Here is a 15,234-nt window from a genome sequence, read left to right as displayed (position 1 = left end):
GTGATGGTTTTGTCTCCTGGTGTGTGAGTGTATATTTCATTTGTGTGATTGGTATCTTTGTTGCCTTTTGTAAAATGGGAAATTCAGGTTTAATTCATTAGAAAACCGTTACCTATGAGATTATGAATAATGGAAAAGAAAGATGATTTTTAAAACAGTGTATGGAAACAGTATTCTTCAAACACCAGAGAAAATTGGTTAAGATGAAACTCTTTTGAAACTCCAAAACTGGTTCTTTTTGCATACATAGTTAGAGAAAGCTAGGTTAATAAAATACTGTTTTCAGAATTCTGATTCAGAGAACATAAATATACCTAGGAGAGAGCTTGAAGTTAACTCTTACCATGTCCTTGAAATACAAACATTGGCAACTTTGCTTGAGCCTCAGGTTAATTACTAAAACTTCAAGTCAAGGGGGGAAGAATAGAGGAAGAAGACATTAAGTTTATTAAACCTGTATCTTGTACCACAGGAAAGAGAAACTGTGCTGAGAAAAATGTATGATTTTAGAGGTTATGAAATTTATTCTTCTGTTTGTCAATCAGAAAATGCTCATATAACATAGTTCAATTACTTGTTTCTTGGTTTTGTTAAGATTTTCAGAGGATAAAATTTGTAATATGTAAAAATTATAATGGAAGCATTGCCGTATATAAAGTAAGTAGGATTTGTGTTGCTGGCAAGAAAATGTATAAAGATATATTTTTGTTGAGGAAAAAACAGAGAATAATTTTGCCCTACTGCTAGTTGCTTGTGTATGAGAAAATAAGGGAAAAAATAATATAGTTCCAGAAAGTGATAAATGGTTTGTGAAAATGGAACCTTGAGAAAATAATTGTGTATGCTATCAGAATAAGAACTGATTTAATTTAATTAGATAAATAGATTTTGTTATTAATAAGCAGGGAAATCATTGAATGAATCACTCAAGTAAGACAATTAAATATTTAAAGTTTACTTGGTTGAATTTTGTTGCTTCATGAAAGATAGCTTGAGTCCACTTTTAAATCTACTTACTATTTTAAACTTATAGACACATATTAATTCAATTAGCCATTGAGTATTTATGGTAGATTTTCTAAAATGCCAGATACTCTGCTCAGTAAATTACTATACTCAGGATAGTATAGTAAACAGAGTTTACTTGGTCCATGACTAATGCAAAGCACATTCTACTGGGAAGATATACACTAGATAAATTAATAAGCAATGATTTCATTAAACTTATGATGAGTTATACCAAGGGAAACCATGAGGTACAATAGAAGTGTGTAATGGAGGAAAATTCAATTTACTAGATTGGGAAAGGCTTCCCTGAGAATTTTACATTTAAATTAGACTCAAAATATGAATAGGAGTCGACAAGATGAAGTATGAGGGAAGACTTTTTCTACAATGTTTCAAAGGTGTTATGTGACTGACATCAAAATGGTATAATTGTAGGGAAAGATTTATCATCACTGATAAGTTGGGAAAGTATTAAACAGTGTGTCAGAAATTTTAAAATTTAATTTAAAACACTTCTACTAAATATAATATGGACCTTATGATTTTCTATTAGTGAAGTGAAGGCTTTTCTGGTGAACAGAGGAAAGGAATCAGTACAATACTTGGAGTTGAGGTGAAGGTTGAATTCAGTGTGATTAGTGGGTGGATATTTCAATCTCTTTAACTGGTACTGGGCTTCCAAATAAGGACTTTGACTTGCACTTGTTATGGACAGCATTTTAAATAAGTAATAGCCTTGGCAAAAAAATAGGTCATTAAAAGGCCAGTTCAAGAAAGGGTAACCCTTCTAGCCAACTTCAGGTTCTCATAGCAAACAAGGAGAACTAATTCTCAGAAATATGAGTCAAACTTAACATGAAGAGTGTATCTGTTTAACAGTCTCTTTCTATTCTCTAAATACTACTGAGTATCTAATTTGACAAAAGAATCCCCCCAAACCAAAAAGCAAAATAACTAAAGTAAGTGTAATACAGTTTCTTGTCCCTACATCTGGGCTTGAAAAAACTGATAACTTTGTTCTAACTCTGGCCAGAAATACATATTTTTCTCTAAAGATGCGCAGACAGAGAAAATCAATAAATATATATAAAATATGATGGGCTTACGGTTGATTCTTTTTTCTTTTATGTCATGTCTAGTTTTAAAAAATCCATGTACTATATTTTGTAAAAATACATGTACTATAATTTCAAAAGGATGCAAAGGCCATTTTCATTAAAAACTTCTCTTTTTACATTTAACATTTAATTATTTTGATTTTGAAAACAGTATCAAAATTCACTAACAGTTAAGGATTCTTTTTCTTCTAAAATGTATTATTGGGTGTTTCCCAGGGTGTTTCCATTATGTACTAGTCATGTCCAGGAAGGATAATCTGGAAATATGTAGGGTAATCATTAGGATTAAATTTGCATATATTGGAATAACAAAAATAATAAAATAAGAGTGACTTAGGAAAGACAGATATTTCTTTATCATCTAATAGGTAAGATGAATTTTAATTTTTTTATTATATAAAATAGGTTTGTAATTAGCAACACAGGGCTTGTATTGCAGCCATGAAATTAAAAGACGCTTATTACTTGGAAGGAAAGTTATGACCAACCTAGACAGCATATTAAAAAGCAGAGACATTACTTTGACAACAAAGGTCTGTCTAGTCAAGGCTATGGTTTTTCCAGTAGTCATGTATGGATGTGAGAGTTGGACTATAAAGAAAGCTGAGCTCAGAAGAATTGGTGCTTTTGAACTGTGGTATCGGAGAAGACTCTTGAGAGTCCCTTGGACTGCAAGGAGATCCAACCAGTCCATCCTAAAGGAGATCAGTCCTGGGAGTTCATTGGAAGGACTGATGTTGAAGCTGAAACTGCAATATTTTGGCCACCTGGTGCGAAGAGCTGGCTCATTGGAAAAGACCCTAATGCTGGGAAAGATTGAGGGCAGGATGACAGGATGAGATGGTTGGATGGTATCACCGACTCAATGGACATGGGTTTGGGTGGACTTTGGGAGTTGGTGATGGACAGGGAGGCCTGACATGCTGCCGTTCATGGGGCCGCAAAGAGTAGGACACGACTGAGCAACTGAACTGAATGGCATCTCCACAAAATTGTCATCATCTCTTGTGGTTCACTGACCTCCAACTCATCCTCATGATCCAAAATAGTGGCTAGAGCACCAGCCATTTTTTCAAAGCTTCAAGCAAGAGGATGGGGTAAGAAAATGAAGATTTCTGTCCTTTTCTTTCAAAGATAATTTCCAATAGTGTCACATGGCATTTCCATATACAATTCAAGGACAATACTTAAAAACACACAAAGCTGGAAACTTTAGTTTGAAATATGCCCAGGTATTTTAATCAGGTTTCTTATTTCCAAGACAGAAAGGGATAATGAAAAGAAAGAAAAGTAGGACATTGTTGCATACCAAAAAAATATATCACCATCTCTGCTGTAAAAGCACAATGCATAACATTTTTGTATTAAGGAATACAGGTAGGAGAATTAACACTTGCTGAGTGCCCTCTACCTTTCAGAAATGTATCTCAATTAATATTTGCATTATCTTGTGAGATAGGAAGTATATTCCTTTCATATAAAGTCAAACAGGTGAAGGCGTAATAATTGAACACCAGGGAAGTGGGAAGAATTGAGGTGGCTTCAGTTTACTGGTAGGATGGGCTAACTTGCAATTAATATCATGTTTGCCTGTGGTTTTGTACATGAAATGTATTGCTCTGATTCATCTGATAATGACTGGCCCAACTAAAGACTTGAGTTAGCATTATACTGTTGAATTGAAACTCAAGTACACTGATTGAATTGAAATACACTGTATCATGAGTGGTGTATTTTGTTTGTAAGCAGATATAAGTCAATTCTTCCAAATTCAAGTGTATTTTCCCTGGAGCTTTTTTTTTTTTTTAATATGTATTGCCAAGGTGAAATACAGATGCAATGTATTTGGAGGAGATAAGCAGGCCCTCGGCCTCATGTGTGAGGATGTGCTTAATGGTTTCAGAGCCCGTACATGCTATAAAAGCTACTTAGAAATTCACTTTTTTTTTCCCCTTAGACAATTCACTTGTCCTGGGAGCATTCACGGAGACCACCTCTGGTAATTGCTTCAAAGGACCAAAAGTTGCGGTCAGAAGTGTTCTTAGAATGAGTCTTTCTGGTTCCCTGTACTTAGAAACACGCTTAAGGGCACTTAATGAATAACCTTTTACTGATGTACCACCCTTTCATTACCACCTGGGCTTAGAAGCAAAAGACATAAAGGTGGGAATTATTTCCTCACTGATTCAGCCCAGCCCTTCAATAGCAGTGGCACTTTGTAGATGGCATCTATCAGTGGGAAGAAAATTATACCTCAGGTCATTTTAGGCAGAACAGACCGTAAAATGAAACACTATAAAAATCCTTGGGTTTATAATAGTACCATGTCATAAATCCTCCCTGTGGAGAGACAGGACTGGTGCCTGCTTTACATTTATAATGTACACAGTGGAACAATGCACTAAGAATATCCTAATTCAGGAATTATTCTTCCTGTATTATTAAAGAAATCACTTAAATGGTTGGGCACATGGATTTTGATCTCACTGTGGGAATCTTACAGAGAAAACACACCACATACACACATGCACACATACACAGACAAATACTTTAGTAATATGTAGCCTATTTTAAAATAAAAAAGAGCAACACAAAAGTTCCACAGTTTACAGAATCCAAATAATCAATTTGTCTTCAGTCAGGAAATAAAACTATTATGCTGGCTTCATAACAACAATTTTCTCCCTCCCTCCATCCCTCCCTTCCTTCCTTCTGTTTTCTTTTTTTTTTTTCCTTAGTAATTCCACATGAATAATTAGGAAGGTGAGATCCTAAGAGCATGACTATTTAAATATGCCAAAGCATAAGAGTGGATTCTTGAGGCCCTGGGAAAGGGGTTTAGTTTCACATCTTCCTTGGTATGGTACATAAGTGATACAGTATGCATGGAAGCAAGGTCAAGGGACCAAGGCCAAGGGCCTCTTTAAACAGTCAGCTTTCAGCAATTCACGTCAACTTTACAGAGAAACTTGATCTGCCATGGGATGTGGAAATGGGGTTCAGAATTAATTTACTGATATATATACACACACACACACACACATACTGTGTATAATGCACTCTGCATAATACTTTGTGCAAGAGTCAGGAAATTTGAGAAACACCCCCTCAAAATACACCAATTAAAAACACTTGTTATGTTAAACACTTGTTATGTTATATAAACAGAGTTTATATCCTAAAGAAAAAATGTAAAATATGGAAAAAAGTTTATATCTCAGATGTACATCACAACATTGTTTGAGTGCTTAGAATAAAAAAAAAAAGGATACCGTCTCAGTGTGCAACAACTGCATCATTAAACTTGATGCAGCTGCTATTTAGTTTATTGTAGAGACATTAAAAATCATGATTATGAAAACAAAGGAGACCAAAACCTTATCAAATAATTTTAATGAAAAATATATACTATTGTTAAAAGAAGCAACACCCTGTGCCCCAAATTATGGGCCTATGTGAGGCTTAGTGATATATTGGTGAAGATTTAGGGTCATGGTAGAGAAGAGGTATTAGGTATTTATCATTCAATCAGTGCAGATGAATATTCTTTGTAGCATTCAAATGTAGCTCCTCTATGCTCAGATACAGGAGCCATCTCTCCATGTTCTTTCCTTTTCAATGTGTCACTGCTGGCTAATTTCATATCTGCCACCATGAGGAAAAGGCAGCAACACTGCTATTACTTATGATGTCATACTTTTCAGAACCTGTTTGAAACAATTGGACAGTTGGAACAATTGTCTGTATTGGAACAATATAGATCTTGCTACCATAGTTCCCTAATACAATGTGTTTAGTGCTGGTTGTATCATTACTTATAACACTGCATCATCCATCATACTGCCCATGGATGTTACCGTGCCATTTTGAAGATGACCAAATATCAAGTAGAACAATCTCTTTCAATCATAGAATCTTGAGCCTGTGATCACTTCATCCTTAAAATGTGATCTGTTTTCATATACCACCACCAGCTGGGTATAAAGGTAAAGGGTGTTTGGTTAAAGTGAGAAGAATGCTCCCAGTCACACAAGGAATGTCCTTCCCTTATCTGGCATGCTTTTAGAATAACCCAGGAGAGTGCAAAGTCCCCACACAAATTGGAAGAGAAGATATTGATAATCCAAAGTTCCACTGAATTTATGAAACAGTGGTCTGGAAAATCATCAAAAGAAATAGAGACAACTCTTGGAAGACTGAACAGCACATTATGTAAAGCCTGATGAAGGATGGGTGCTAGTGTTGGGTTAGAGGGGGACACAGGGTGAAGTGTGCCTATTACCACCTCTAAAACTGGTGGATACTATAGACCCAAGGTATATTGTTCTTGAACTGCATGGGCAAACCCAGTGTATGGACTCACATGAGGTTTAAGTCCAAGATTCTATGGTAGTAGTTCAGTCATGAACTCCTTTGATGAGTGATAGTCACTCCAAGTCAGAATGTCAGCACCGATGTCATAGCTTCATGTGATCTCACTAGAGAAATACTTAACTACCCAGGGAAAGCATTTCACTTGCTAGACTGTCTTCCTGGAACCAGGGCATGGTGACCTAGCCAGAGGACCCTTGGATGACCCCTTAGTTATAATTCTAGAGTTCCTTGGGTCATCTAAATGACCCAAGGTTGGATGGGTCAAAGAAACCCCATGAAATGGAAAAAATAGAGGAAGGTCCTTGCGTGTCCCAGTCTAGACTTGAGATATTCTACCCAGTCTAGGCATGGTGTGCTTGGGGTACAATCAGCCCAACTTTTCAGACACTAGAGCAGGAGGTAGAAAGTTTTGAAGCAGGCATTCCAAAGAATAAGGATCATCAAAAATAATGAGAGTTCTTCTCCTGGGGTATAAGAGTGGCATTGTCTAAAAATTCTAGCTCATCTCTATTTTTTTTCCTTATTGAAACTTCTCTTCCCATGCTCTCTCTTTTCAATAATCCCTTCTTCTGTTTCATTTCATATGAAACTTTTAACTCCAAAACCACCAGGACACTTGCATGTTTATGTTTACTGTTCCTTTTTTTCCTCATACACAATTTCTAGAGATTCTGCCTGTTATTTCTGGCTTTTTACTGCTCATCAGTCTAAAGAAAGGTAAGAAAAAAAAGAAGCAAACATATTTGACAATTGCTTGCAGTTAGTTTGCTGATCAGTTACGGAGATAAATTCCCAAGACAATTAGAAAAGGGCAATTGAACTGGTTCATATTCGGACTAGTCACAGTAAAGGAAAAAAATAAAGGATCTTTGAAAGTCTTTTCCTTTCTTTTTGTTTTTTCAGTTCAGGTCAGTCTCTCAGTTGTGTCAATTCTTTGTGACCCCATGGACTGCAGCACACCAGGCTTCCCTGTCCATCACCAACTCCTGAAGCCTCTTCAAACTGATGTCCATTGAATCAGTGATACCATCCAGCCATCTCATCCTCTGTTGTCCCCCCTTCCTCCTGCCTTCAATCTTTCCCAGCATCACGGTCCTTTCTAATGAGTCACTTCTTCGCATCAGGTGGCCAAAGTATTGAAGCTTTAGCTTCAACATAAGTCCTTCCAACGAATATTCAGGACTGATTACCTTTAGGATTGACTGGTTTGATCTCCTTGATGTCCAGGGGACTCTCAAGAGTCTACTCCAACACCACAGTTCAAAAGTATACATTTCTTTGGTATTCAGCTTTCTTTATAGTCCAATTCTCACATCCATACATGACTACTGGAAAAACCATAGCTTTGACTATATGGACGTTTGTCAGCAAAGTAATGTCTCTGATTTTTAATAAAAATTTATTTGAGTATATTTGATTTACAGTATTGTGTTAGTTTCAGGGATACAGCAAAGTGAATCAGTTATACATATACATATCTGATATTTTTTAGATTCCTTTCCCATATAGGCCTTTACAGAGCATTGAGTAGAGTTCCCTGTACTATACAGGGAACTTATTAGTTAGTTAGGTCCTTAGTAGGTCTTTATTAGTTATCTATTTTATATATATAGTGTGTATATGTAGATCTCAGTCTCCCAATTATCCTTACCCCTTGCCTCTTACTCTCTGGTATCCATATATTTGTGTTCTACACTTGAGACTTCATTTCTTTTTTGTAGATAAGCTCATTGGCACCAATATTTTTAGGTTCCACATATAAGCAGTATCATGTGGTAATTCTTTATCTCCCTTGCTTCACTCAGTATGAGAATCTTTAGGTCCATTCATATTGCTGCAAATGGCATTATTTTCTACTTTTTATGGCTGAGTAATTTTACATTATACACACACACACGCACACACACACACACACACACACCATATCTTCATTGATTCCTCTGTTCACAGGTATTTAGGTGCTTCCATTTCCTGGCTGTTGCAAATAGTGCTTCAGGGAACACTGTGGTGCATGTCTCTTCAAATTATGGCTTTCTCCAGGCATGTGCCCAGGAGGGGGACTGCTGGATGTTGTGACAGCTCTACTTTTAATTTTTAAAGGAATTTCCGTATTGCTCTTTATAGCGACAGCACCAATTTACATTCCCACCAGTAGTGCAGAAGGTTCCCTTTTCTCCTCAGCATCTCCAGCACTTATTCTTTGTAGATTTTTTGCTGATGACCATTTTGACCAGGTGTGAGATGATACCACACTGTAGTTTTGATTTGCATTTCTCTAATGATCAGTGAGTTTGATCGTCTTTCCAGGTACTTTTTTAGCCATCTGTAAGTCTTATCTGAAAAAATGTCTATTTAGATCTTCTGCCCCCTTTTTTTTTATTGAGTTGATTTTTTGATGTTGAGCTGCTTATACATGTTGAAGATTAATCCCTTTTCTGTTGCTTTCTTTGTAAATATTTTCTCCCATTCTGAGTATTGTCTTTTCATTTTTTTTTTTTCCTCTCTCATGATTTCCTTTGCTGCACAAAAGGTTTTAAGTGCGATTAGTTCCCCTTTGTTTATTTTTGCTTTTACATCTTTTGCCTTGGCAGATTAAATATTGCTGTGATTTATGTTAAAAAGTGTTTTGCTTATGTTCTCATCTAGAAGTTTTATGGTGTCATATCTTATATTTGAGTCTTTAAGTCATTTTGAGTTTATTTTTGTGTTTGTTGTGAGGGAGTGTTCTAACTTCATTGATTTACATGGGGCTGTTCAGCTTTCCCAACACCACTTGCTGAAAAGACTGTCATTTCTGATTTGTATATTCTTGCCTCAAGTGAAGATTAACTGACCATAGATGTGTGGGTTTATTTCTATACTGTCTATCATGTCTGTTGATGTATACATCTGTTTTTTTGCCAGTACCACACTGTTTTGATTACTTTAGTTTGTAGTAGTGTCTGTTATGCCTCCAGCCTTGTTCTTTTTCCTCAGGATTGCTTTGGCAATTCTGGGTCTTTTGTCATTCGATATAGATATTAGGATTATTTGTTCTAGGTCTATGAAAAAATGGGTAATTTGATAAGGATTACATTAAATCTGTAGATGGTTTTGGGTAATGTAGCCATTTTAACTATATTGTCTACTGATTCAAGAGCATGATATATCTTTTCATATTAATTTCTCATTCTGATAGTTCATTTTAGTGCATAGAAGTACAACAGATTTCTGTATATTAACATTGTCTCCTACAACTTTTCTGAGTTCATCGATGAGCTCTAGTAAGTTTTTGGTGGTACCTTTAGGATTTTGTGTGCATGGTATAAGAGCATCTGCAAACAGTAAAAGTTTTGCTTCTTCCTTTCCAACTTGGATTGCCTTTACTTGTTTTTCTTCTCTGATTGCTATGATTAGGCTTCCAATATCATGTTGATAAAAAGAATGGTGAGATTGATACCAAAACCAGACAAAGATACCACCAAGAAAAGGAAGTTATAGGCCAACATCACTGATGGATGTAGATGTAAAAATCCTCAACAAAATATTACCAAACAAAATTCAATAACATATAAAAAGATTATACACTATAATCAGCTGGATTTATCCCAAAGATGCAAGTAACGTTCAACATCTACAAATAAATCAATGAGATAGACCAGATTAACAAGTTTAACATCTCAATAGATGCAGAAAAAGCTTTCAACATAATTCAACTACCATTTATGATAAAAAAAATTCTCCATAAAGTGAGAATAGAGGGAACTTACTTCAACATAATGGTGGTTTATACAGGACAAACTCACAGCTAACATTACTCTCAACAGTGAAAAGCTAAAAGCCTTTCCTCTAATATGAAAAGAAAAAAAGCCATATTATTTCATTCCCATATGTTTACACTACAGCTTGAAATCAAGAAGTGTGATTCCTCTAGCTTTGCTTTCTTTCTCAAGATTGATTTAGCTATTCTAGTTCTCTTGAGATTACATATAAATTTCAGGATTGTTTTGTCACATTTTTGTAGAAAATGCCATTGTAATCTTGATAAGGATTGTGTTGATTCTGCAAATGGCTTTCAGTTCAGTTCAGTTGCTCAGTTGTGTCTGACCCTTTGCAGCCCCATGGACTGAAGCATGCCAGGCCTCCCTGTCCATCAGCAACTCCCAGAGTTTACTCAAACTCATGTCCATTGAGTTTGAGTCTCATCCTCTGTTGTCCCCTTCTCCTCCCACCTTTAATCTTTCCCAGCATCAGGGTCTTTTCAGATGAATCAGGTCTTCACATCAAGTGGCCTAAGTATTGGAGTTTCAGCTTCAGCATCAGTCCTTACGATGAATATTCAGGACTGATCTCCTTTAGGATGAACTGGTTGGATCTCCTTGCAGTCCAAGGGATTCTCAAGAGTCTTCTCCAACACCCCAGTTCAAAAGCATCAGTTAGTTTTTCAGTGCTCAGCTTTCTTTATAGTCCAACTCTCACATCCATATATGACTACTGGAAAAACCATAGCTTTGGCTAGACAGACATTTGTTGGCAAAGTAATGTCTCTGCATTTAGATAGTATGGATATTTTAACAATCTTAATTATTCCAATCTATGAACATGGCATAACTTTTCACTGTGATTGTCTTTTATATAAACATTTTCATGAAACACAAATTTATACTTTACTTGACAATTTCCAAAGTTTATGTTATACTTAAGAATGTCATTCTGACATAAAAATATTTTTCTTTAATTACATGTGTTCTGTGTGCTCAGTTGTTCAGTTGTGTCTGACTCTCTGTGTCCCCATGGACTGTAGCCTGCCAGGCTCCTCTGTCCACAGAATTTTCCAGGCAAGAATACTGGAGCAGGTTGCCATTTCCTACTCCATGGGATCTTCCTGACCCAGGGATGAATTACATATAGTTGCTTTAATAGTTGATAGCTTTTGATACATTTGGATTTTTAGTACCCACATGTATATTAGTAACTACATCCTACTTTGCACAAAGTTGAAACATTTCTTAAGAAGGACTGCTATGGCAGAGACAGTGGAATCATTAACTATTTCTTGTGCTCTCCTATACTTTCCATTCTCCATAAATCTAATTTTGACCAATGGACTATGATCAGAAGCAAAATGTGTAATTTCTGGTCCCTGTTACTTAAGACTAGATACAATTCCTCCATGAACTTTTTTCCCCTATACAGGGACTTGTAAGTCATCTGCTGATATAGTATCATCACAAGTCAGTGAAAGCCTGAATCCCAGAGACAATAGAAACTTAATTACTTTGAGTCTTTTGAGTGATGGGCCCAGTGAAGGGGGTTGATACCATTTAATGTTCAGTAGGGGATAATGCTGATCTTTGGCACCATTTCATGATCATTAGGACCATGCGGGAGCTTGTCAGGAACAGCTTTAAAGGTCAGTAGCTCATGGCAATTAAAACATTTGAAAATGACCTGGTATTGAACTACACATGATGCAATGCTGCTCCCAGTATGAACAAACTTTTGTTCTAGTAGTGATTTCCAATCTCATACCAAGCACTGCAATTTATTCTCCTAGTTACCATGGTTGTCTGTGTACTTCTAACAGAATATTATTAATATTTATCCTATTATCTCATACAACATTTCATGCTTAAAACACTTTGCAATCTCAATCTTTATGTCCTTCCTAAAAGGATGGGAAATACCCTTTTAGAGCTCGGGAAACTGAGTTGGGAAGAGTTAAGAACTGGCCATTAGGAAAATGATCTGATAATTTCTACAGTCTGGATTTATGGCTTTCCTTCCCCTAAGAAGTAAAATTAACAAAACTTTGTACCTGAAGATCATACTTTGAAATCTAGATGACCTCCATCCACCCCCATAAAGAAGTAAGTGGAATGATTTTTAAATTTACTCCTTCAATTAGATCCCAAGAAAGATTAAAAAAAATCACAAATGAGTAAAAAGAATAGAAAGAAGTTTAATATTTGTTGTTGTTGTTGTTGTTTAATGTTCCTTGAACTCTATTATTGGTCTTTACTGGTGGCTCAGTGGTGAAGAATCTGCCCGCATGGCAGGAATTACAGGAGATGTGTGTTCAGTCCCTGGGAAAGGAAGATCCCCTGGATGAGAAAATGGCAACTCACTCCAGTATTCTTGCCTGGAGAATTCCATGGACAGAGGAGGTTGGCCAGTCACAGTCTTTAGGGTCTTGGTCTTGTAGAGTTGGGCATGACTGAACAACTGAACATGCATACATGAATTCTTTTATAAGAACTTTTTTACAAATTTTTATCTCCAAGTTTTCTTCTTAGGAAAAACATTAGTTATAGGTAGAAAAATATACATTTATACCAAGTTCAGTTGTGGGATTTTGTTTTATGTTTTCGAGCTATCTAGAGTCAATCACTTTTTGGTGGTAATAGTATATAAGCAAGTTGACCTTTAAACATTTATGGCATCTTGAAATTGAAACTGGACTAATTGTGTCTACCTGGACCTTGAGGAAAAGTCAGAAGCAAATCCTGAGGTCATTAGAGCTTAGCATTCTGTACATATATGTTCAAAGGATGTGTGTCTATGATGTACCAGAAAGCATCCTGCTGGTACTTCATTTTCTTCACATTCCAGTGTACATTCAGGTGTAGAGTTCAGTGTATAGTTCAGTGTACAGCATATATCCCAGTGTACATTCAAGTGTAGAGTTCAGTGTATAGTGCAGTGTATAGCATATATCCCAGTGTACATTGTGTACAGTTCAGTGTACATCCCAGTGTATAGTACACCTCCCCCTGTGCATCATGTATAGTCCAGTGTACAGTGTATAGTCCAAGTGCACATCTGGAACACATCTAGACACATTTGGAACACATTTGAAATACATCTGAACACATCTGAAAGTCAGGTGCACATCTGGAATATATTTGGACCACATCTGGAATACATCTAGACAAATCTGTAACACACATGGAACACATTTGGTACAGTCAGATGCACATCTGGAACACTCGGATGCACATCTGGAATACACTTGGACACAACTGGGCCACATCTCGGAGAAGGCAATGGCACCCCTCTCCAGTCCTCTTGCCTGGAAAATCCCATGGACGGGAGCCTGGTAGGCTGCAGTCCATGGGGTCACTAGGAGTCGGACACGACTGAGTGACTTCACTTTCACTTTCATGCATTGGAGAAGGAAATGGCAACCTGCTCCAGTGTTCTGGCCTGGAGAATCCCAGTGATGGTGGAGCCTGGTGGGCTGCTGTCTATGGGGACGCACAGAGTCAGACACGACTGAAGTGACTTTGCAGCAGCAGGGCCATATCTGGTGTACCTCCTCTGTATAGTACAAATGCACATCCCAGCATGCAGTGCAGTATACAGTCCACGGTCCTGTCCAATGTACACCCGATGTACAATCTTGTGCACATTCCAGCATACAGCTCAGTGTATAGTGTAACATATATCATGTATGTCTAGTGTACAGGCCAGTGTACACGCCAGTGTATACTGCAGTATACACTCCGCTGTATGTCCAGTGTTTCTGTGCCTGTTTTCTCTATGTTCATAAACTCCTACGACTGGCTCCTAGTCATTCTTGCAAGAAATGGCAAGGAGCAAATAGTCCACAGGTTCAAAGATGGAAGGATAAAAGAAATAAAATTTAAGTGAACTGAACGTTGGATTGCTTGACCTTGAATTCAAGTTAGTGATGTGCCAGAGTTTTCTTGTTCTGGACCATATGAGCAACTTTCAGAACATTAGGAATTTTGCCAACTTATTGTTAAGCCTTTAATAGCTTGATATTGATGGCAATAGTTACACCAGGGAAATCATCTAGCATTACAAATCAAGACCTTTGATTCTCAGGGTGCCTATGTTCTAGTGGACAACTATGGTATAATAAGTCCAAAGTCATGTCCATGCACCTTGTGATGCCACTAAAACTGGAAGCAGTGTCTGGCAGTTCATGTTCTAAATATCTCACTAATGTATCCCTTTTGGCTCATCCTGCCATCTCTGCCTTAGTTCCTTTATGGTCTCTGCCCTAGATTTCTGCTGTTACCTCGCAGCCAACTCTACCACTGGAACAATATTATTATCTAAGTCTACCACTAGAGGGACTTCCCTGGAGGTCCAGTAACTAAGACTCCGTACTCCAACTGCGTGAGTTGCAGGTTCAAACCCTGGTCAGGGAACTAAGATCCCACATGCCACATGGCACCACCCCCCCAAAAAATATTACCGCTAGAATAAAGTTTAGGTAAGAACCCTACTTGCCTAGAACTGAAGAAAAGAAGATAGTTATCTTCAACTATTGGGCAAATATACTGCATAATGGTTCCTATATAAAAAGGGCACTTCTGATTGACTATAAAGAAGGTGGTTTTCTTTTTTTTCTGTTTTGTTGTAGATTTCTACCTACTGAATCTATGCCCGTAGAACTTGTTTTTAAAATAGTTGGCCAGGACCAGGTTACAGCCTGTAACTATGTGACAGTAATATGATCACAATGGTGTCTACCCCGTGGCTTCTGATGGTTGTCCTGTTCTAGCCAGCTGATCAAAAGCAATTTGTCAATGGGAGTATCCACCACAGGGAATGCTCCTGTGGGGAATGATTAGGCTCAGTTCTGTCCTCACTCTGCCCTGAGCTTAGTCTGAGGAAAGACTTTTCCATGCTGCTTCAGCAACAACTTATGGTCACCCAGCCAGGTGTAGCCATGTCCATGATTACCATTGGTCATCAAGCAGAAATGCAAGGGCATGCCACA

Source organism: Cervus canadensis, chromosome 3, assembly GCF_019320065.1.
Source record: "Cervus canadensis isolate Bull #8, Minnesota chromosome 3, ASM1932006v1, whole genome shotgun sequence".
Taxonomy (NCBI): domain Eukaryota; kingdom Metazoa; phylum Chordata; class Mammalia; order Artiodactyla; family Cervidae; genus Cervus; species Cervus canadensis.
This window is presented reverse-complemented; position numbering follows the sequence as displayed.